Raw genomic sequence first — 22,203 nt, 5'->3', positions numbered from 1 at the left:
TCGAAGAAAGGCCAGCAGAAGTAGGGCGATTCGTGTGGAGTGATTTTCTTTCAAAGAAGAGGAATGAGAGGGAGATCTGTTAAATGAGGGGAGAGAGAGACCTAATGATCTAAAGAGATCTAATGAAGACCACTGAAGCAAGGGTTCAAATCTTATCCTTCAGACTGACAAAAAGGGAGCCAACTTGCCTGTAGAATGTTAATCGATGCTGCTGGGAAGATCTGAGAACAGAGCTCGTGGTGTAGGCAGTTTAATTCAACCAATATTTTTGGAGAGGAGACTAAGGATACAGAAACAAGAGATCCCTCCCCAGGGAAGCCTTTCAGCAGAAGTTTCATAGTCACACAGCCAGGAGACGCTAGAAGTGGGAGGCTGAATGAAGAGGTGATGACACAGGTCCAGGTAATGGCGACCAAGGCTTGAGCTAGCCTAGTGGAAAAGACGTAGACCCAAGAGGCATCCGGCAGGAAAACTGACTGCAGCTGACTGGATAAAGTGAGGAAAAAGAAAAAGAAAAGGATGACTCCAGTGTTGGGAACCTGGAGATGACTGGGATCATAGGATTTCTTTTTTATTTGATTTTTTAAACTTTCTGGTTAAATTAAATTAGTTAAAATCTATTTCACTAGGAAAAACTCTAAAGACAGAAGGGCAAAGGCTAGGCAGTGTGGGTTAAATAACTTGCCCAGGGCTACACAGCTGGCCCTATTTGAACCCAGGATCTCCCCTTTCTAGCCTGGCTCTATCCACGGATCCCCCTACATGACCACTTTGTTCTTATGTGTTTTCATGCAACCCAAGATCCTATAAGCTCTTTTGGCCAAAGCATCCAACTGCTGCCTTGCACTGGTTAGGCTGGCTGTTGAGTTGGAGATAAAGTGTTCTGGGCCCCCTAGGATAGGAAAACTGATAATAGGGTGATTTATGGCAGTGGAGGGCGGAGAGAGGCTTCACCAGAAGGTTCTGAGAGATTACAAGCAAGGGAGAGAAGACTGGAACCACTGGACCAGCCCCAAGTATTCAGGAATCCCCTCCCACAAGCACAGTGCCATTTTGATGAACCTTCCCCTACTGTGCTGGGTGGAGAGAGCCCAGGAAGGATTTGTTGGGTCCCTAAAGAGCCATCATTGAACAACAACAAATTCCTGGCTTAAATTTGTTTTGTAGCTAAGATTCAATAATATGCCCTCAAGGGATTTCCTTGTGGGATCTCTGAAACAATATGCTAGTCCATTAAATCAATGCTAATGATATTTCTTTGTGTGTAATGCTTCTAATAAACATGATCAAAATTCAAACATGCAATTGAAAGCCAAGTCTAGAGACAGGATATCCTGGGTTCAAAAGTGGCCTCAGATACTTTCTGAATTGACCCACCCTTACCACTCTGGTGCTTTGGAACCAAGACACAATATTGAATCTAAGATGGAAGAAAAGACTTTTAACCACACAAAAAAATCAGTCATTCATAGATACACACTTTTGAGATGGAGAGGGTGATTGAAGGAGAAGGAATCTGAGGGGGGCAGATAAGGTGTGACTTCAGGTCGTATAACTTTTTTTTTTTTTAATGATTGAGCCATAAATCAGAAACTGACTCTTGTCTCTTGGCTTCTGCTCTTTCCACGTGGACCTCAGACCATTGAGATAAGTTTTTTCTGATAGGGTTTGTACAATGCACATAGGTGCCGGGTACCAGAGGGTAAGAAGAACGAGAGGAATTGAGACTTTTGAATGAAGACTGGTAAAGGGTCCCCAGTGGTCTTCTCAGGTTACTCTTAGTGACCCAGGTGGTATTGGAAGCAATGCTCTCTAAGGAAAGGTGAGTATGCTTATGAACTTTGGCTTAAAAGGAAGAGACCAACTCATTCTGTTTGCAAAGCTTTTGGGAGGGAAGAGTGTGCTTCTTTAATTTAGAGTGGCAACCTCTTATGAGGGATCAAAGAGTGATAATTTTTTCATTTGCCATTTTTGTCCTTTGAGAATGGGGCCATGCTGATGGGGTCTCTATGAGAGTGTTTGTCAGATGAAGTATTAAACTCTCATCTACACCAAGGATGAACTGTGGCAGATGACAGTCTCAGCCTGCAGAAAGGGACCTTTTTTTTTTTTTGTTTGTTTGTTTTTTTGGACATGGCCATTGTGGGAATGTGTTTTGCTTAACTATGTATATTTATTTCAAATCTTTCCTGCTATGTATTGGTAGGGGGAGTCGCCTCCCTGAGAATTCCTTGTGCCAATGAAATCACAGGTTCAATCTAAATAAAAAAATTCCCTAAACTAAATATCTCAGTGCCTCAGAATGTAAATTGTCTTCAATTTTAAACTCCAGAATAGGGGTCAGTAAATTACAATTTGAGGATGGATTGCCGCCTATTTTTGTTCTTTCTAAATGCTAAAAAGAGTTTTTAGCATTTTAAAATAAAGTATTATTGTATTTTAAAATGTAAAAATCATTCTTAGCCACATAGGCAGCACACACAAAAATTGGCTGTTGGTAGGATTTAGCCTTCAGGTGTAGTTTGATGACCCTTGTTCTAAAGGACTCATCCATTGTCCATTTCAGTGAAAAATGCATTATTGCTTGTTGACTCCATTAAAAAAAATAAAAGCCCTTAGCTACCATCTTAGAATCAATATTCTGTATTGGTTTCAACTTTTCAACTAAGAAGAGTGGTAAGGGTTAGGTAATAGTGGTCAAATGACTTGCCCAGGGTCATAGAGCTAGGAAGTGTCTGAGGCCAGATTTGAACCCAGGACCAGGTATCTCTAGGCCTGACTCTTCATCTGCTGTACCACCTCGGTGCCCTCCCCAACAGTACATTCTTAAAATAAGCTAGTAAGGTTGACCCCTTATTTTCATTATTTTTTGAAACTCTTGCCTTCCATCTTGGAATCAGTACTATATGTTGATAGAAGAGCAGTAAGGACTAGGCAATGGGAGTTAAGTGACTTGCCCAAGGTTACTCAGCTAGGAAATGTCTGAGGCTAGATTTGAACCCAGGACCTCCCATTTTTAGGTCTGGCTTTCAATATACTGAGCCACTTTGCTGCTCCCTCATCCACTGACTCCTTTCTTTGATCAAAAATTGGCTAACCCACTCACACATCCTCCAAAATATCCTCAGAGCCTAAATTCCAAAGAGCAGTTGGTGCAAAGCCAAGTATGGAGATATTGAGGGGAAAGGGCCACACTGAGCTTCTGATGTCATTCATAGGGTCAGCAGCTCTAGTCCTGTCCATTTTTATTTTCTTTCTCATCTTGAATTTAATTAGTGACCTTTTGGAGAAAACTTGGTCATTCTCCCCTCAATTTTCAATTTAGCAAAACAGTAAATGCTTACTACAGCTTGGTGCTAGGAATACAAAGCCAGAAAGCAAATAGCCTCTGCCTTCTTATTTTTTAAATTTATTTATTATTTTTGGTGCCGATAGACAATGAACACTCAAACAGAGAAGTAGATATGAAGTTGTACTGCGTTGTTTCAGCACCAACTGGGGAATTGGGAAAGACCCTCAGTGGGAGATGGTGTTTGAATTGTTCTTTGAGTGTTTCCTGGGGCTTTTAAGATAGAGGAAAGGGTTTGTGCTAAGACTACTGCCACAAAGGCAAGGAAGTGGTTTTTTCCTTTAAAAAGAAGAATTAAAAAGTCATTCCATTTATGTGACTTTTCTTCTTTCCTCAAAAGCTGAAAATGATCGTTTATCCTCCAGAATGTATCGAGGTGGATTTTTCACATTTGGCCTTGTAGGAAACTCCAACATAAGAAAAATGAGAGACTATTCTGGACAGTTGCTGAAATGCTATTCATTTTAAACACAAAGTTCTTTCAACAGCCTCAAACATTCTTCTTGCAGCCTCTACAGTGTTTGTTAAAAGGCTAGTGAGACTTGAGACAATGACAAACTTATTCCGTTTTTCATCCATTGATTTCCCAAACATGCCACAACCTCCAAAATGTACAAATTTTCGAACTGGACTTGAAGTGAACATTTGTCTTAAATAGAGCCTGCCACATGGATGCATTTTTTGTCACCTACTCAAAATAAATGGAAAGTTTTAGAGGGTTCCATAAGGGAAATACGTTGGGCTCCCCTATGAAAGTGGAATAAACAAAGGCTGCCCTAGCATTCCAGGAATTTTGTTTTTGTTTATTTTTTACTCATCTAGTGAAAAGCACTTTAAAAGTCTTAACGACGACAGAAAAAATTCTTGGGTTGGATGGGAGAAGACAGACTGTGCATCCACTTCTCTAGTAAGTTATGGTTAAAGACTTGGCTTCAATCAATAACTTTCTCTAAAGTATTTTGTTGATGTAACCCATTTCCATTTATTGGGCTGTTGATTCTTCCCCTGAAGGCTTGGCAACTTAAGCAGTTGTTTTAAATCTTCTCCTGTTACCCCTCTTTTTAATGGAGATAACTGACCACTGGCAAAATGAATCTTTCTGTTCCTGTGACCATACAATTGATAGGAAGGCCATAAGACCCTTCTATAAATAATTTGGGGATTGACTTGTGGGGTGGAAACTATAAACGATATGGAAGAAAACACTGAGGGTTATATTGGTCATGGACTGACTCATGGAGGAATAAGAATTTAAATTAGGCCTTGAAGAATGGCTAAAATTTGAATCAACAGACAGGAAAAAAAAAGGAAGAATGACTAAAATTTAAATTGAGAGACAGGCAAAAGGGAAGGTATTCCAGGTAAAGAGACAAGAGAAGAGATGGTACCGGTGTGTGATAATGAGCTCAGGGCAGAAGTCAGATCTTAATTTGCATCTCTGCCTACATCTTCTTAATAAATGATTATGAAGGAATGGATCAGTTTTCCAGGAAGATAAAACTAACATTTGAAATAATTTAACATTCATAAGATGAAGAGGAAAGATGGTTATAAATTCTTAGGGAATTACTTTGGGAGGGGAGCAAGTAGTCGTAAATTTAAAAAATTTGGATCCCAAAGTAAAAAATTCAGAAAGATTACCCTTATCCTATTAGGAACTTTCTAAATTCTAAAACATGTCTGCTATATTCTGTTCTCACTGTTTTCTCCCCAGTACCCTCATTGCTAATTATTTTTTATTAATTATACTAATTTTATTATTTTATTAATGAGTATGTATTGCAAAGCATTCCCTCCATTATACCCATTATTCTATTTACTACCTTAGTCCTAGGAAGAGAAGACTAGAATTTTTTAAGTTGTCACAAAGAATTTGCTACCAAATGACTTTTCTGAGAGGCATCACTGATGGATGGACTTTGTATCTCAGCTTCCAAGTTGAATCAGGATTGAGCTGAATCTCATCATTCACTCCAGAGAGGAGCTATAATGGCTCCTTAGCTGGACTGCCTGAAAACTCTAGTATGCAGAACTCTAGAACTCTGGCTTTAGGAATGATACTTCTGGTGGCTCTTCTGTGTGTCTGCAGCCCAATAAGGGCCTATCCTAAGTCATTCAACCACAGGAAACTCTTTCACCTGAGGACAGGGAAGAATAGATCAAACAAGGACAGAACCAGTAGGACTGTGAGTCCACAGGCCACTGGCACTGCTCCTCTCTCTGCTCAAATGGGTACAACCTTCTTGGTCATGATAAAGAAAAAGAGAACTTAGTTTGTGTGTTCAGTCCTGACTCAGGAACCAATTAAAAGCATTTTCTTCATTACACATAAAGCCATTCCAGAGCAGTCACTACTTAGGCATGCTCTAAAGTAGAAGGCAGAACCTTCCATTCTGATGTTCTGGCATCTGATGGGGTTAATAGCCACCATGCAGAGAAATTGCCTATGATCCGAACTGGGGGACTAGATCCCTTCAATTCCATGTCCTCATACTCTTTAAGAAGCAGGCTCGCCAAACATCCATGTGGGTACCCAGAGCTTGCTTCCAGGATTGAGGCCTCATTGGCCCATTCCATATTTGTTGTATAATATTGAACATTTATATGTGTATTCTGTTCTCTGGTAAAATCCACCAGGGCAGAGACAGTATCTTAATTTATATCTACTTAATAAATGGTTGTGAAAGTATTAATGATTCACTCAAAATAATTTAATACCTATTTTGTCTCAGATATTATAACTAGGATATATATAATATAATGAGGATGCAGAGATGAAAAGTGATATGGCCCTTGACCTCAACAAGTTATAAAAACAATAAATAACTTGTTTGCGAACGTAAAAAGTGGAGTTTCCTGGAATTAGAATATGGCATGTATGATAAGATAGGGATTATATCTGTGATTTTACTGGCACAGGCAACTCCCAGGTCAAAAATCTATATCAATGTAGGTCACCATCTTTCCTGCAACGTGCAATCTTAGACAATTGGCTAGAGCACTAAGCTTGCCCAGGATCAAAGTGGAGAAATGTCAAGAGAAGGACTTGTCTCTAGTTCTTTTTGACTTTGAGGTTGGCTCTCTTCATTCATCCTATTATCTCTGTTATGTGGTCAGGACATTTGAGAGATGCAGAATGCTAAAGAGATCATTTAAGAAGGGAGGGAGCTCCTAGGAGCAAAGGACAACAGGAAAGGTTGAGTGGAACCTGAAGTAAGAAGATTTTACCAGGCTGAGGTGAAGAAGGCATGTATTCTAAGCATGGGTGACTATATGGCAGCAGTGGGGCTAGAACATAAATTATGTAGAAGGGGTATCATGTCAGTCAAAGGGGAAAATCTCAAATTCTCTGCTGATGAACATTGCTTTTTTCCCCACAAGCTGAAATGGCTAACAGCCCAAGAGAATACACGATTAAGTGCCAGGCTGTCCAATAGAAACTAATTTGAGTAGATTTCCTCTAAGATCTCCTAGTCAAAGACTCTTTAAACTAAAGTGTTATAGGAAATCTGGGGATCCACTCAGGGGAGAAAGTATACATATAGAATATGTAGGAAGAAAACCATGGAAGTGGTCATCTTTGAGTTGATCTTTGAAGACTAGGTGGAGAAGACAATATTTCAACCAGTGGTAAGCAGAGAATGAAAGCCCAGAGGCAATAACGAGTGTACCTTTTTGGATATATAGAAAGTAGTATTTGTTGGGAAGTACCAGTTGGGAAATACCATTAAGGATGATACCAATGAAACGTATAGGAAGTACCTACTGTGTACTGGGTCTTTGAAAGTCAGTAGAAAGAACATAGGAAGTGTTGCTCAATAAAACTAGAGCCAGAATGGTGTAGTAGAGCAATAGATTGAGAGCTGGGACTCTTGGTTCAGATCCTGGCTCTGACATGAGATGTATGACCTCAGGCAAGTTGCTTAACCATGATTTTCTTACCTTCACATCAGGGATAATACAGATTCACTTCCTACCTTAACACTGATGTGAAGAAAATGTTTTCTAAGTTTTAAAAGTGTTATATCAGTCAAACTCTTATTATTCCTAAGGGGAGGCACAAACAGGTAAAATTTGCTATAGATGCTTCAGTGACAGACTATATTATTATAAATCACAAGAATAGGAGATCTTTTTTTAAAATCTTAAACAAATTTTTATTTAATTTATTAATTTAGAATATTTTTCCATGAATACATGATTCATGTTCTTTCTTTCTCCTCCTCCAAACTCTCTCCTATAGCCAATATGCAATTCCACTGGGTTTTACTTTATTTTTTTTTAATTATTTAATTAATTTAGAATATTTTTCCATGGTAACATGATTCATGTTCTTTCCCTTCCCTCTTCCTACCTCCTCCCAGAGAACCCAATTCCACAGGGTTTTACATGTGTCATTGATCAAGGCCTATTCCATATTATTGACATTTGTACTAGGGTGATCATTTATAGTCTACATCCCCAGTCATATCCCCATTGAATCTTGTGATCAAGGAAATGTTTTTTCTTCTGTATTTCTACTCCCACGGTTCTTCCTCTGAATGTGGATAGCGTTCTTTCTCATAAGTCCTTCAGAATTGTCCTAGATCATTGCATTGCTGCTAGTAGAGAAGTCCATTATGTTCGATTGTACCACAGTGTATCAGTCTCTGTGTATAAGGTTCTCCTGGTTCTGCTCCTTTCCCTCTGCATCAGTTCCTGGAGGTCCTTCCAGTTCACATGGAATTCCAAGAACAGGAGATCTTTTTAAAGAATTTAAGTTAAAGTGAAATGGAATCCTTCTGAAGTGGTTATCAGTTTTAAAAATATATCACTCAGCAACAATTTAGCAGTGAATGTTTTAGGACTTTCAACTATGAGCTCCTTTGGATGATGGTCCAGAGCATTTGTGGGGGGGAAACAAATCTATATTTAAGCATCTACTTCTTACTCAGGCTGAATGAATGAAATAAATGGGGAGAAAAAAGTTTATTAGTTGCTTCCAGTGTACCAAAATGCAGAAAACAGAACATGAGGCCTTTGTGCTCTCAGGGAGGCAGGGAAATTGGGCTTCCTTTGCTCTAAAATTGTGTTTTGGTCCCCTCAATGCATAAGTCTTCACTTTAACAAACTTATCACAGACTTATATAAAAGACTTATCACAAAATCAACATTTGTTTGCAAACATAGAAAGTGGAAATTTCTGGAATTAAAATGTTTCTTTAAAAGTATGATGAATAAAAAGTATAAAAATTGTCATCAAGAAGCTCTGTGATAAGGGGGGGGGGGAGAGATGGGCTTACCAGGTGCCCAGAAGAGCTCCTCACTGGCCCATCTTAATTGATCCATTGGTGTTCAGGCATTGTGAATAGGTTTTGAGGATGGCCAGGGTGGACTCATGGGGTGAAAGTGGATATTTTCATGGGATTTTCTTGGCAAAGACACAGGAGTGTTTTGCCTTTTCCCTCTCCAGAGGATTAATTAAATCGAGGTTAAGTGCCTTGCCCAGAGTCATAAAGTTAATAAATATCTGAGGGTAGATTTGAACTTGGAAAGATGAGTCTTCCTGACTCCAAGCTCAGTCCTGTACTGAGCCACCTTGCTGCTTACTAGGCAAAAAGAGGTTGTTTGCCTGTCATGCCTAAAGTCACACAGCTAGTAAGTGTCTGAGAGCAGATTTGAACTCAGATCTTCCTGACTCCAGACTAGCCATCTAGTTTTCCTTCTATAGATTCTACTATATATACAATACTAATTTTATGCAAAAATCTCCCCAAGGTTTAAGGCTCATCTTCTTTCCCCTGAACTGTGATATCAGCTGTACTGTTCTCAGAAATGATTATTCAATCTGGAATTGACAGTTACTTTGGCTGATTCTGTTTGTTACCTTAGGCCTGAATTTCCACTGTTCAGATAATTTAATCACATGGAATCATTTCCCCTATTTAAACTCCTATGCAAACACACATATACTCCCCCCCCCCCCACAGTACCAGGTTAATTTTTTCTTATTAATTTATAAAAGTACAAAATGTTACTTTTTAGTGAAAATATTTGACATATTTCTTTATTATATAAGTTTTTCCAGCTCCTAACTGCCCTTAATCTTTTTGGTTAGATTATCAAACTCTTTCATGTTGAACCTGTTTTTTTGGAGACTTTTTCCCTTCTTGGAGTCACCATTATGAGGAGTCATAGATTTAGGCACCTATGCAGGGAAGAGGAAGAGTGCCAGACATGGAATTGTTCTCCCTCCCTTCCTTTACTTCTTCCCTTCCCTCCTTCCCTCCTTCCCTCCTTCCCTCCTTCCCTCCTTCCCTCCTTCCCTCCTTCCCTCCTTCCCTCCTTCCCTCCTTCCCTCCTTCCCTCCTTCCCTCCTTCCCTCCTTCCCTCCTTCCCTCCTTCCCTCCTTCCCTCCTTCCCTCCTTCCCTCCTTCCCTCCTTCCCTCCTTCCCTCCTTCCCTCCTTCCCTCCTTCCTTCCTTCCTTCCTTCCTTCCTTCCTTCCTTCCTTCCTTCCTTCCTTCCTTCCTTCCTTCCTTCCTTCCTTCCTTCCTTCCTTCCTTCCTTCCTTCCTTCCTTTCCCCTTTCTAGCAGAAAATCATAAGCCTTTCTTAATTCATTGAAAGATGATATTTATAATTCCTTCCTTCCTAGTGGCAGAAACACATCTTTCCAACATAGCCCTTCTTAATTCATTGTAGATAATGTTTAAGATACGTTCCTTCTTTCCTTCCTTCCCCCCCCCCCCCCTTCCCTACATTCTCTCTCTCTCCTTCCCTCCATTCTTCAGAAGGGGGAGGAAACAAGGAAAATCTCTTTTGCACCTTAGATTCTCATCAAGAAGAACTGTTTACTGGAGTGAAAATGGGAGCTTTGAGGGCTAGAGACTACTGCATATCAGAGTTTGTGTCATAGAGAAAAAGAGGAAAACCAGACACAGACATTCACATTAGTTTTGGGGAAAGCCAACTTCCAAGAGTTTGAAGGAAGGATGTGGTAAGATCACAATGACTAAACTTTCTTCAAGCCACATGAGCCCAAGTGGATCAAGAAAAAAACTCTTGAAAGCATCTAGATTTAATTCCAGAAGTGTGGTCTGAAGAGGCAGGAACTCATCAACCAGTCATGATTTTTAGAAAGACAAGAGAAGATGGCAGCATGAATTTAAAAACATGTCTTTAAGGAATAGTGTCGCTTTTCACAAAAGGACTAATATGGAAAGACCTTTTGCACCGTGACACATGTAAAATCTATATCTGATTGCCATCCTGGGGTGGGGGAGAGGGAGAGAATTTGGCTCAAACTTTTAAAAAATGGTGGTTAAAAATTGTTTTTTATATAATTGGGGGGGAAAAGAGTGTCAGTGGTAAAGTTTACTTTGGATACTAATTGGAAGAGGCAGGCTGGAAGGTTTGCTTCCTGTTGTTAGGTTTCATAATTGTATTAAGCTGATTATTATTAACCTTATTAAATTATTAACATTATTTCTTGACTTCATGAATGTATCTCATTTTCCTTGTATGTCTCATGTCAGGGTTATCAGTCTTAGATGATATTTTCAGAAACTTCCTTCTTCCGAATATCCTACAGAATACGTGGCAGTGGTCAGTTAAACCTTCCCTCTAGCCCGTCCATTTGGGGAGAAGAGAAGGGAAGCTGTGGAGAGTAGGGAGCCTGATATTGTCAGGAATTCTCCGCTTGATGACCAGGTATTGAAGAATTGGTCCCTCTTGCTTGATGGACTTGGTCTACTATTGGAGTAATGGGCACATAGATCCGGAGTTTGATTTATTTTTTAAAAATTCTTTTCTTTTAATGTGGGGTGATGTTAATGATGACTGGGGGAATCATAGGATTAATGAAAGACTCAGTGGGGCAGATGGGAAGCCTTCCAGGCAGAAAACAGCTTCTCCCACTCCTCATTTCTTTTGGAGCATAGCCAAAGTTGGAGGTACCTCAATTAACGGGCTGCCTCCATCTCTGAAATGTAATTACCGAAAGCTTTACAGTATTCATAGAAATCCCATGCCCCCTTAACCTCTGACACTCTCCTATCCCAATCTTCATTTCTTATTCATGAAATCTGTTTGTATTCCATGGATTTCTACCTTTCTGTATATTTTTGCTTTTAGTAGCAAGCAAATAAAATAACAAACCCTGCCCCGATTTCCCTGGGTTTTAACTTTTAATGTAGCTCGTCAGGTCGCCGTGGTTTAGGGAGTCAGGAGGGCGTTTTTTCACGTGTAACTTGTCACTGCAGAATTATCATGCTTCAGCTAATGGAAACAAGAAGGCAATTCCATATTGTACCCCCAGGACTCTCTGCCTAATAACCTGCTTGGGTATATTAGGCCTTCTGGTAAATTGAGTGCATTGTGGCGATGTACAGCTACTTTGTTTGCTGTTACATCAAATGCATTAAATATAATATTATTTTAAATGTATAATTTCTATAATATTAATAATAGGACGTATTCCCATAGCACTCTATATACATTTTCTCATTTTCTACATTGACTGTGAAATACCTATGAGCCACACAAAGCAATAACTTACAAAACCTTTAAACATAATTTTGAAACAGTGAAGCAATTTTCTTTGCCAGAATTTTGTTTCAAACTCATTCATTTTTTACTGAGCTCACAAATCCTTTATTGTATACTGTTTTCTCCTAAGAAAATCTCACAAGTCTTCATTTTCTATGTAGACTTCTTGGGGGGAGGCTCTAAGGAAGGCAGCAGGTTTCAGGACAAATAAAAATACCATAAGAAATGAAACAACTACAAGAAAAGCAGGATCAAGTGTCTGGGTCAGCACAGAAGTGAGTTTTCTGTGGTCCTAAACTTGCTTTTGCAGTATTCCATTTTTTTCGGTTGTTTTCTCTAATTTTTCTGTTACTTTCTATTTCTTGAATAAAATCATTCATAGAAGATTTCATTTTCTTCAGTTGTTTTCTCTAATTATTCTGTTATGTTCTATTTCTTGAATAAAACCATTCATAGAAGATTTCATTTTCTTCAGTTGTTTTCTCTAATTATTCTGTTATGTTCTATTTCTTGAATAAAACCATTCATAGAAGATTTCATTTTCTTCAGTTGTTTTCTCTAAGTTTTCTGTTACTTTCTATCTCTTGAATAAAATCATTCATAGATTTCATTTTCTTCAGTTGTTTTCTCTAATTATTCTGTTATGTTCTATTTCTTGAATAAAATCATTCATAGAAGATTTCATTTTCTTCAGTTGTTTTCTCTAATTATTCTGTTATGTTCTATTTCTTGAATAAAATCATTCATAGAAGATTTCATTTTCTTCAGTTGTTTTCTCTAAGTTTTCTGTTACTTTCTATCTCTTGAATAAAATCATTCATAGATTTCATTTTCTTCAGTTGTTTTCTCTAATTATTCTGTTATGTTCTGTTTCTTGAATAAAATCATTCATAGAAGATTTCATTTTCTTCAGTTGTTTTCTCTAAGTTTTCTGTTACTTTCTATCTCTTGAATAAAATCATTCATAGATTTCATTTTCTTCAGTTTTCTCTAATTATTCTGTTATGTTCTGTTTCTTGAATAAAATCATTCATAGAAGATTTCATTTTCTTCAGTTTTCTCTAATTATTCTACTTTCTATTTCTTGAATAAAATCATTCATAGATTTCATTTTCTTCAGTTGTTTTCTCTAATTTTTCTTTGTTACTTTCTATTTCTTGAATAAAATCATTCATAGATTTCATTTTCTTCAGTTGTTTTCTCTAATTTTTCTTTGTTACTTTCTATTTCTTGAATAAAATCATTCATAGAAGATTTCAGCATGCCATTATTATTTTTGGTCTCTTCAAGCTGCTCCAGCAAATGAATCTTCTCATACTTTAAACAATACACTTGACAATTTAGATCCTGTTCACTGGCTTTATAGTAGATTGAGTTCTTCCTGAAAGGAATCTATTTTCTTCTGTAGATCATTCAACTGTTTTTGAAGCAACTCTTCTTCCTACACATTTTAATTTCAATTTAATTTCAATCAGTTCTTCTAATTCACAAGCATGAGATTGTTTTCCCTTTAGTTCTTTCTGTACATTTTCTTTTTCAGAAAAGTTGTTTCATGGAAAGAGTAAAGCCTTTTCAAGGCAGCTCTCAATGCATGTTAGTTCTGTCATCATTTTGGGATGGAAAAACCAAGTGGTTTTCTTGTGCTAGTAATTCAGTAGAGATTTACAGGGATTCATCAGCCCACCTTTGAGTTAAGAAGAAAGTAACTGGCTTGTATGATTTCTCTCTAATAACAAGGCAGCCCTTGAGAGAGGAGAAAGACAGACAGACAGACAGACCCAGAGAAAGTAGTACCAAATAGTCATGACATCCTGTGCCCAGAGTGTATTTTGGTTAAATGAATAAGCCAATTAAGTGGTGCTAAGCTGTTGTCTGGCTTGTTCATTTAACAAAGGACCATTTTGTACCTAATGTTAAACCATTGCTTACTTTTTTTTTAAACATTGCTTTTGCTTTGTTTCAGGAACTAAAAGCACCCCAGTCTTCTTGTTTCCTTCAAAATAAAATGTCGCTTTCTTTATTGTGTTGACATTTTAATTTGTTTGAGCAAAAGCTCACTAATGTTCCTTGTCAGTGTATGCCCATCCATTCTTTGGGCAGAATCTGGGAGTCGGAAGAAATCTGAACTAAACCCCAGCATGTTTAACTCTGGCCAAGTCACTCAAATCTTACAACTCCAGTTTCTTCCACTGTACAATGGGAATTAATAATTCCTGTAGGACTCGCCTCACCAGATTGTCATGAAGATGAGAATACATAAAACATTTTAGAGAAAGAATGTAAATTCCCTGAAAATAAGAATTCTTTCTTTTTTTTTCCCCAGTGTATGCCAACATCATGCCTTGGCAATTAGTAGAGGCTGAAAAAGTGCTCGTTAATTTAATTGAATAATTGTAGAACTTCAAATGCTATGCACATATCAGTTAATGTTCTTGTTTTATGTTGGAGTAATGATGGGCCTCCTGTTTGTGACCATTTCATCAATAAGGTTTCTTTCTTCTCAATTTCTTCCCTGCTATGGAAAGTGAGTTTTGACTTGGACTCATCCATACCATCTAGCCACACTTTTTCATCATGGAATCATATAGAGAGATCTGGAAGGGAAGTTATTGAATATAGTTGTTTCCTTTTTGTTCCTTTAAAAAAAGAATTATTAGATATTTCATGTTGTGACCCTGTTTATTTTAAAGTATATTTTAAGGCTGTCAGTGGGGTTTTGAAATGTTTAAACCATACTGGCAGTGCCCCATCTATTTTCCAAAATGCCACCTTAAATAGAATTTTTGTTTGAAAATCCACTTTGATGGGGGTTAATCAGTTTAGTGTGGGTGGGTTTGCCATTACTTGTCTTCACTTTGTAGGGGTTTCCTTTTCCAAATTATTCCATAAATGATCGGATTTATTGGTTCTTGTTTTTTAATCAGGGTCGAGAAAATCTAAAATTCACATCTCTGTGGATGTCATTATTTACATAGAGTATAAATTTCACAGTCCCTTTCCAGAAGCTGAATTTTGTCTTAAATACACTTTAATCAGATCAACTGAGAGGAAGAACCACCTAATCTCGAACCCAGTGTCAGAATTTCAAAGGCTTTTTTATTTCGTTCTTGGGAGAATGGGCACTCAGGAGCCAGTGTTAAAAGTGTTATAGCCAGCACCTCTACTTCTTGCTCCCCTCCTTCATCATTGGCTGGTCACTTGAAAGTTGCAATCTTATCTCAAAAGCTAACTAATCAGAATATGCAATTTACAAACCCAATGATTCTAATTTCAAGTGGGGTTTAACCAATCAAAACAAGGATTGGGGTTTGACCAATCATCTCTCTGAATATTTTTTTTCAAGCTCCCAGAGGTGGAGGAGGTTATATGCTGGTCTTAAGTTTCACTTTCTACATGTCACTCCTTATCTCATCAGCCAGATGTACTTCCTTGAGAGGAGTCCATGCTATCTCTATTCCAGACACCCACAAAGATATGTGTCTGTTGTGAGCTCAGCTAGCTAGGTATAGTGGTGGGGGATGCTTGCAGGGAAGATATTATAATCTAATTGGGGAGATGAGGAAAATGTAGGAAATAGAGCTGGAGAGTTGATAATATCAAGTGCTAAACGTTCTAGTGTCGAGGCATTTCAGCTAAGGATTGGTTTGGCTGACTCCTGAGCAATTATTTTTTTTCTGATCTCAGGATTGTTCTATGATTCAATTATCCTGTGATCGTCCCATTGAGATGATGAGTTTTGGGAAGAATGGAAATGAATGAATCAATGATTATTGAATGAATGAATGAAACCTTTGCTAAGCATTTTCTAAATGGATCAAATACTGTGGCCAAGTTCTGGGGGTTCAAATAGAAGGACAAAGACCAATCCTATCCTCAGGGATCCTATGTCCTAATGGGGATATATCAGGAAGAGGTGGCTTGGAGGGTATTTTTGATTTTGGTTTAAATTATTAACCAGGATGGTGAGGGGACCTGTTGAGGAATAGATTGACATATCCTGTGTGGGAGCAGTGACAGTATTGATTTGATTAGGGTGAATGGTGGCTAGAGCTTTTTATTTACCAGTGAGGGGATGGTAGAATCCTCTGGGGAGTAGTTTCATAGCTGAAAGGATCAAGTCTTCCAGGGACTCTAACTTATTTCTTTCACTTTTATACCTACTAAGCATAGATACATAGTAAGATTTCAACAAATTATTGAGTTCATTCAAACCAGGCAGGATTTTTTTCTCCCATGAACATTTTTATATAGAATTATAATGATCAAATACATTAAAATTTAAAAATTTAAAATAAAATGTAAAAAATGCTGTTCGGGCAGGTAGGTATGCTAAGTAGATAGAGCCAGGCCTGGAGACAGGAGGTCCTGGGTTCAAATGTGGTCTCTGACATTTCCTAGCTGTGTGACCCTGGGGAAGTCACTTAACCTTACCATTCTCTGCCTTGGCATTAGTATTGATTCTAAGACAAAGCATAAGCTTTGTTTGTTTTTAAATGCTGCTAACAGGGTGAGCTACTTGTATCTCAAATATCAGAGAATAAACTTATCTTAACAACAAGCACAATTTAAGAGAATTTCACAATGAGTGGTTATATTTTTTCCTTAATCCTTAACCTAGTCTGGGAGGCACAGATGGAGTGGAAAAGAAAGGTACTAGATTTGGGAACATTTGGGGAGAGGAAAGAATATTTATATTAAAATATAATATAAAATTTGTATTCTAATATATAACATTTTATATTATAGTATAATAATATGTAAATAAAAGAATAGTGATAATAATATTATAAAATCATTTATAATAATATAAGCTAATAATAATTAATATTCATATAACTCTTTTAACTAGCTGCCAGGCACTATGCTATGTGCTGTACAATTATTATAGCACTTGATCCTTAAAACAGTCCTGGGAGAGGTAGGTGCTATTATTATCCCCATTTTAAATTGAGGAAACTGAGGCAGAGTCAAAGTGATTTCAAGGAAGTATCTGAGGCAGAATTTGAACTCAGTTCTTCCTGACTCCAAGATGAGTGTTCTATCTATTATGCTGCCTAGCTACCCTAGCCTTACTACTTTGTATCTTTCTGATCTTTGCCATCTCACTACTACAATGTTATAAAACAAGGAATTGGATAAAATTATCTCTTTAATTTTAATTTAATCCTTTAATTAGATCCCAACCTAATATGATTTCTTTCTTCTCTTCTACATTAACTCTCTGTGTAGTTTCTAAACTTTTGAGATTTAAAAAGGTGCTATGTTCAGTTACTGTGGGACTCCACTGAGTAAAAAATGTATGGACTCAACAATGTAGTTTTTCTCTTCCAGAGCAAATCCTACACCTCACAATAGGTCTATAACTTAGTAATTATCTTAACGAATTCTCTGTCTAAAGCTTGGAATTAGCCTGTTGGTTCCTGGTTACATAGCTAGTGTCAGACAAAAAGATTTGAACCCAAGACCATTAGTCTTTCCATGACATCATGCTTCCTCTTGTAATAATGGTAGTTTTCAGAATTATAATAAAGGCAGTTTCTCCTGTATTTGATACTCTCCATAGAATTTATAAATTGATTTGCACATGAGAGTTTGTCTATTTAGGAACCTTACAGTATGAAAACTCTTCCTACTAGCATAATTAGTAGCTCCTGTAACATTTTAGAATTTTTGCATTTGAAGAGATCTCAAATGTCATCTACTTCAACCCATACCTCAAAAGGAACCCCATCTGTAACATTACTATATGGTTATCCTGTAATCCTGCCCCCACCTAAGGACCTCCAGTGAGGAACAACTCATATCATTCCCTCTCTAGGCAGTCCATTTCACTTCTTATTTTTTTAAAGCAATTTATTTTTCAGATAGAATTTGTTCCCAAGAATCTCAGCCCCTCCCTGCCCCATAGAAGGTATCACCCAACAAAAAGATATATATAAATAAATTCTGTCTTTTGTGTTTCTGTTTATCAGTTCATTTTCTGGAGGTAGACATTCCAAAGTTACTCTTAATATTAAATGTTAAGTTAAAATTAAATTTGTAGCTGTATATAATGTTCTTTTAGTTCTATTCATTTCACTCTTAATTATTTCATGTAGGTCTTTCCAAGTTAAAAAAAAATAGCCTGCTCTTCATTTCTTATGGAGTATTCCATCATAATCATATGTCATATTTTGTCCAGCCATTCCCCAATTGATGAACATCCCCTCAATTTCTAGTTCTTTGCACCACAAAGGGAGATGCTATTAATATTTTTGAACATACAGGTTCTTTTCCTTTTCCCCTGATCTCTTTGGGAAATAGACCCAGAGTACACACAGTTTTATGACTCTTTAGGAATGATTCCAAATTGCTCTCCATTTCCACTAATAGTGTATAAGTGTCTATTTTTCCACATCTCCTTTATCATTTTGCATTTTGCCCTTTTATCATTTTAGCCAATGTGATTGGTATGAAATATCATAGAATTGTTTCAGTTTGCATTTCTCTAATCAGTAATGATTTAGAATATTTTTCCATATACCTATATATGGCTTTTATTTTCTCATCCCAAAATGATCTATTCATATCTTTTGGCCACTTTCCAATTGGGGAATGGCTTTTATTCTTATAAATTTGACAATCTTTTCTACATATTTTAGGTATGACATCTCTAGCCAAGAAACTGTTTATAAAACTTTCCCCCCTATTTTTGCTTCCCTTCTAATCTTGAATACCCTAGTTTTATTTGTACAAAATTTTTAAATTTAATGTAATCAAAATTATCCATTTTATATCTCAGAATGTTCACCATCTCTTGTTGACTCAGAAATTCCTCTCCTGTCCATAAATCTGATAGGTAATATGTTCCCTGTTCTTCTGATTTGCTTATGATATCTCCTTTTATGTTTAGGTCATATATCCATTTTGATCTTAGCTTTGTGAATGGTATCGAAATGCTTTCTAGTTGTTAACTAGGAATTTTTATCAAGTATATTTTATCAAGTGAGTTCTTATCCCCAAACTTGAATCTATACTTTTGTCAAATACAAAGTTACTATATTTTTTTTACTACTGTTTGTTGGATTGTCTGTTCTATTCCAATGATCTACCTTTCTATTTCTTAGCCAGTACCAAATACTTTTGATAATTACTGCTTTATAATACAGATTAAAATCTGGTACTGCTAAGCCTCCTTCCTTCCTTTTTTATTAGTTCATTTGCTATTCTTGATCTTTGTTCTTCCAAATGAATTTCATTATTTTTTTCTAGCTCAATAGAATAATTTTTTGATAATTTAATTGGGATGGTATTGAATAAAGTAGATCAGTTTAGGTAGCATTGTCATTTTCATTATATTGACTCCACCATATAAATAATGAACATTTCTCTAATTATTTAAATCTGACTTTATATAAAGTGTTTTATAATTATGCTCATGTAGTTCCTAGGTTTCTCTTAACAGGTGTGCTCCCAGATATTTTGTTCACGTTTTACTTTCAAATGGCTGATTGTTTGGAAGTTTTTCTTGATATCAAGTCTAAATTTGCATCTTTGCAATGAAACAAGTCTACTCCCTCTTCCAACATGACAGCCATTGAGATGTTTGAAACAGCCACCATGTTTACCCTGAAGTAGATTTTTTCTAGGTTAAACATCCCAGCTCTTTCACTCTGTTTCTCATTTGCCATGGACTCAAGACCTTTCACCTTCTTCCTTGCTCTCCCTAAGATCCTTTTCATCCTCTCAAAGTCCTTCTTAAACTCTGACCCTAGAATTAAACAAAGTAATTCTAGTATGGTCAGATAAGGACAGCAGAAAGAACTATCATCCCCTTGTCTAGAGGCGTAGAAGAATGTTTCCCATCCATCTTGGTCCAACTTTTACCAAAGAATTTTAGTCCATGGGATCCTACCTATTCTCCATCTTTCAAAATCTAGTCTTCCCCAATTTAAGGGGTCTTCCAAACTTTCCTTAGTTTTCTTCTCCTCTATTAAAAAAAAAGGAAAAAAAAACAACAACTAAGAAGCAGTCACTTCCCACCAAGGTCCCTATTATTTCCATCCCAACATCCAGTTCCTCTAGAACAGAATTTGCTCTCACTGGTTTCTCTACCTTATGAATGACAAACTTATCACTAAGGCAAGTCAAGAAGTGAATAGATTTTCTGCATTTTTAGTAGAAAGAGCACCACCAGCAAATGGTTGAATAACCGAAGCTCCACGTAGCCAGCCAGACTTATTGCCATTTCCTGAATTCCTCATCTATTTTTGGTGCTTCATAAATTTTGATTGATTGATTTCCCCTTTTCCATCCAGATGGTCTGTACTCTGATGGCAAAATTGCTCCTGTTCTCTCTTATCGATCAAATAATCAATCATTTTTTCCCTTGCCTTTTGCCTAAATTTTGTGCATTTGTGTCTAGATATTTGAGATCATGGTATTTTATTACTGCCAATTTTCATAGATATTGTCTTCTGTGAACTCAAGGTTTTTAACTATCATTCTTTGTGTGATTTTAGTTGTTTGGATGACCCAAAAGGTTTAAATGAGTTGCCTATGGTCGGTCACACAACAAATGGGAGGCAGCATCTGAATTTGGGTCTCCATGACTTTAATAAGATGACCCTCTATCGCCTATGCCATGGATCTGTCTCTCCTTTTCTAAAGTCTTCTAAGTCGGAGAGCTTTCATTCTTGCTGACTGTTTAAAATGGGAAAAGTGAGATATTTTCACTCTTGTTAAATGATAATATTGAAATATTTGTTCTGCTCAGTGAGGAGCTGAAAATCATGCCCATTCATTCCTTTTTCCTTTCCTACTCTAGCTTTCTCCCCTGAGACCCATCCAGTTTCCAAGTTATAAACTTCCTTTCTTGTGTTGGTTCTAGCCACTTAGGTTTTATTACATTTCCGTTTAATTTTTAATTTCTCATTAAAGTAAATATGGCTCATTTTCTGATCGGTATTCCTAGAAGCCCTCCATTTCTTCCTGATGCAGTGCTGGCCAGCGATCATAACTGAAAAGTGATGCTTTGCTGGGAGGCTTTGGCAAGGCAACTCATTCATAGATTCTCAGAGGACCCAGAGATTTGTTTCTGAGATAGATGCTGCCTCTTGAACTCAGAGGTTTGGAAGTGGGAAAATAATGACCGTAGCCTGCCTAAAAAATCAAGTATTGCATTACTGGGAAACCCTTTGAAATGGCAAGTGTCTTAATTAAGGAATTATTTTTAATTCAAGCAAAATACTTCAAGGTTGGAGGAATATCATTTTTTAAATACCTTTTATGTTTTCAGCCAATTGCATTGGGTTTTTGTTCTACCCCAGTTCTAGCATTTATTAACTAACCACCCACTGTGTGCCAAGGACTGATATTGGGGGGGGATAGAGTTGGGGAGGTATTAAAAATATTTTAAAAACCTAAACAGCCCCTCTGTTTAAGGAGCACATTATACTCCCAGATAAATAAATAGTAAGAGTCTCAAGTAACACAGAGAAATTTTAAGAGGGAATGAGCTTGAACAATTTAGGAAAGAAGAAATTAGATTTGGGGACCCCTTAAGTAGTAGGTAGTACATGATAAATGCATTGAAGCTTTCTGGCCATTTAGCTTCCAAGCCCCATTTTTCTAGGCTGCAAAATGAGGATGACAACACTGGAATTATGTACCTTGTAGAATTGTAGGGTTCAATGATGGAAAGTCTATAAATTGCTTTGTAAACCATAAAACATTGCATACATTATATATGTATATATGTAAAATAAATAAAATATATACATATATAAAACATATATAAATAAATAAAAGATATGTAAATAAAATCTCTAAAATTGCCCTTTGCATCCTGTTGGGGTGGGAGACAGAGAAGGATGGGAGGAAGTGGACATCCCATTATTTCCCAAAGCACCGATCCTCAACTACAAACGATTAGATCAATTTTTACTTTTGTAGTCCTAGCTCAGCAGAGATTATTCTTGCCATTAGCCTATGATTGATTGTTCGACCGTAGTTTTTACATACAGCAGTGTCCTCTGAGGTTTATCATGAACTCGACAGGCCAGGTATAATATTAAATTCACATTCAATGGACATGTACTTAGCAGGACTGTGGCTGGTTAGCCCAGTGGGTGAGAGCCCTGTGCTAATGAGGCTGAGGCTAACGCCTCCTGCAAACCTGCCTGTGGGCCAGGAACCTGGACTCACTGGCTCACCCCCACACAGGCGACACATTCCCTAGGACTGAGCCTAGAAAGTTGTGATGGAGAACATTTATTCAAAGATATTTTATTTTCCCAATTACATGTAATAAGTTTCAACATGTTTTCCAAAAGTCAACTATCTCCAAG

At 37.1% G+C, this 22,203-nt stretch overlaps 1 protein-coding gene across 12 annotated transcripts in view; it reads left to right on the top strand.

Moving 5' to 3' along the window:
* RHBDD1 (rhomboid domain containing 1) overlaps positions 1 to 22,203 on the top strand; it is a 181,729-nt gene that overhangs the window by 14,158 nt on the left and 145,368 nt on the right. Inside the window, exon 1 of one of the 12 annotated variants that reach the window (XM_056807592.1) lies at positions 4,166 to 4,256. The exons of the other annotated variants lie outside the window; for them this stretch is intronic. The gene's annotated coding sequence lies outside the window, so the exon portion shown is untranslated. Of the gene's footprint in view, positions 1 to 4,165; positions 4,257 to 22,203 lie in introns of those variants that run through there. 12 annotated transcript variants of the gene reach the window in all.

The sequence above is a fragment of the Monodelphis domestica genome, chromosome 8 (assembly GCF_027887165.1).
Source record: "Monodelphis domestica isolate mMonDom1 chromosome 8, mMonDom1.pri, whole genome shotgun sequence".
NCBI lineage: Eukaryota > Metazoa > Chordata > Mammalia > Didelphimorphia > Didelphidae > Monodelphis > Monodelphis domestica.
Note: the sequence above shows the minus strand (reverse complement) of the source record. Positions and strands in the feature narration are given on the sequence as shown.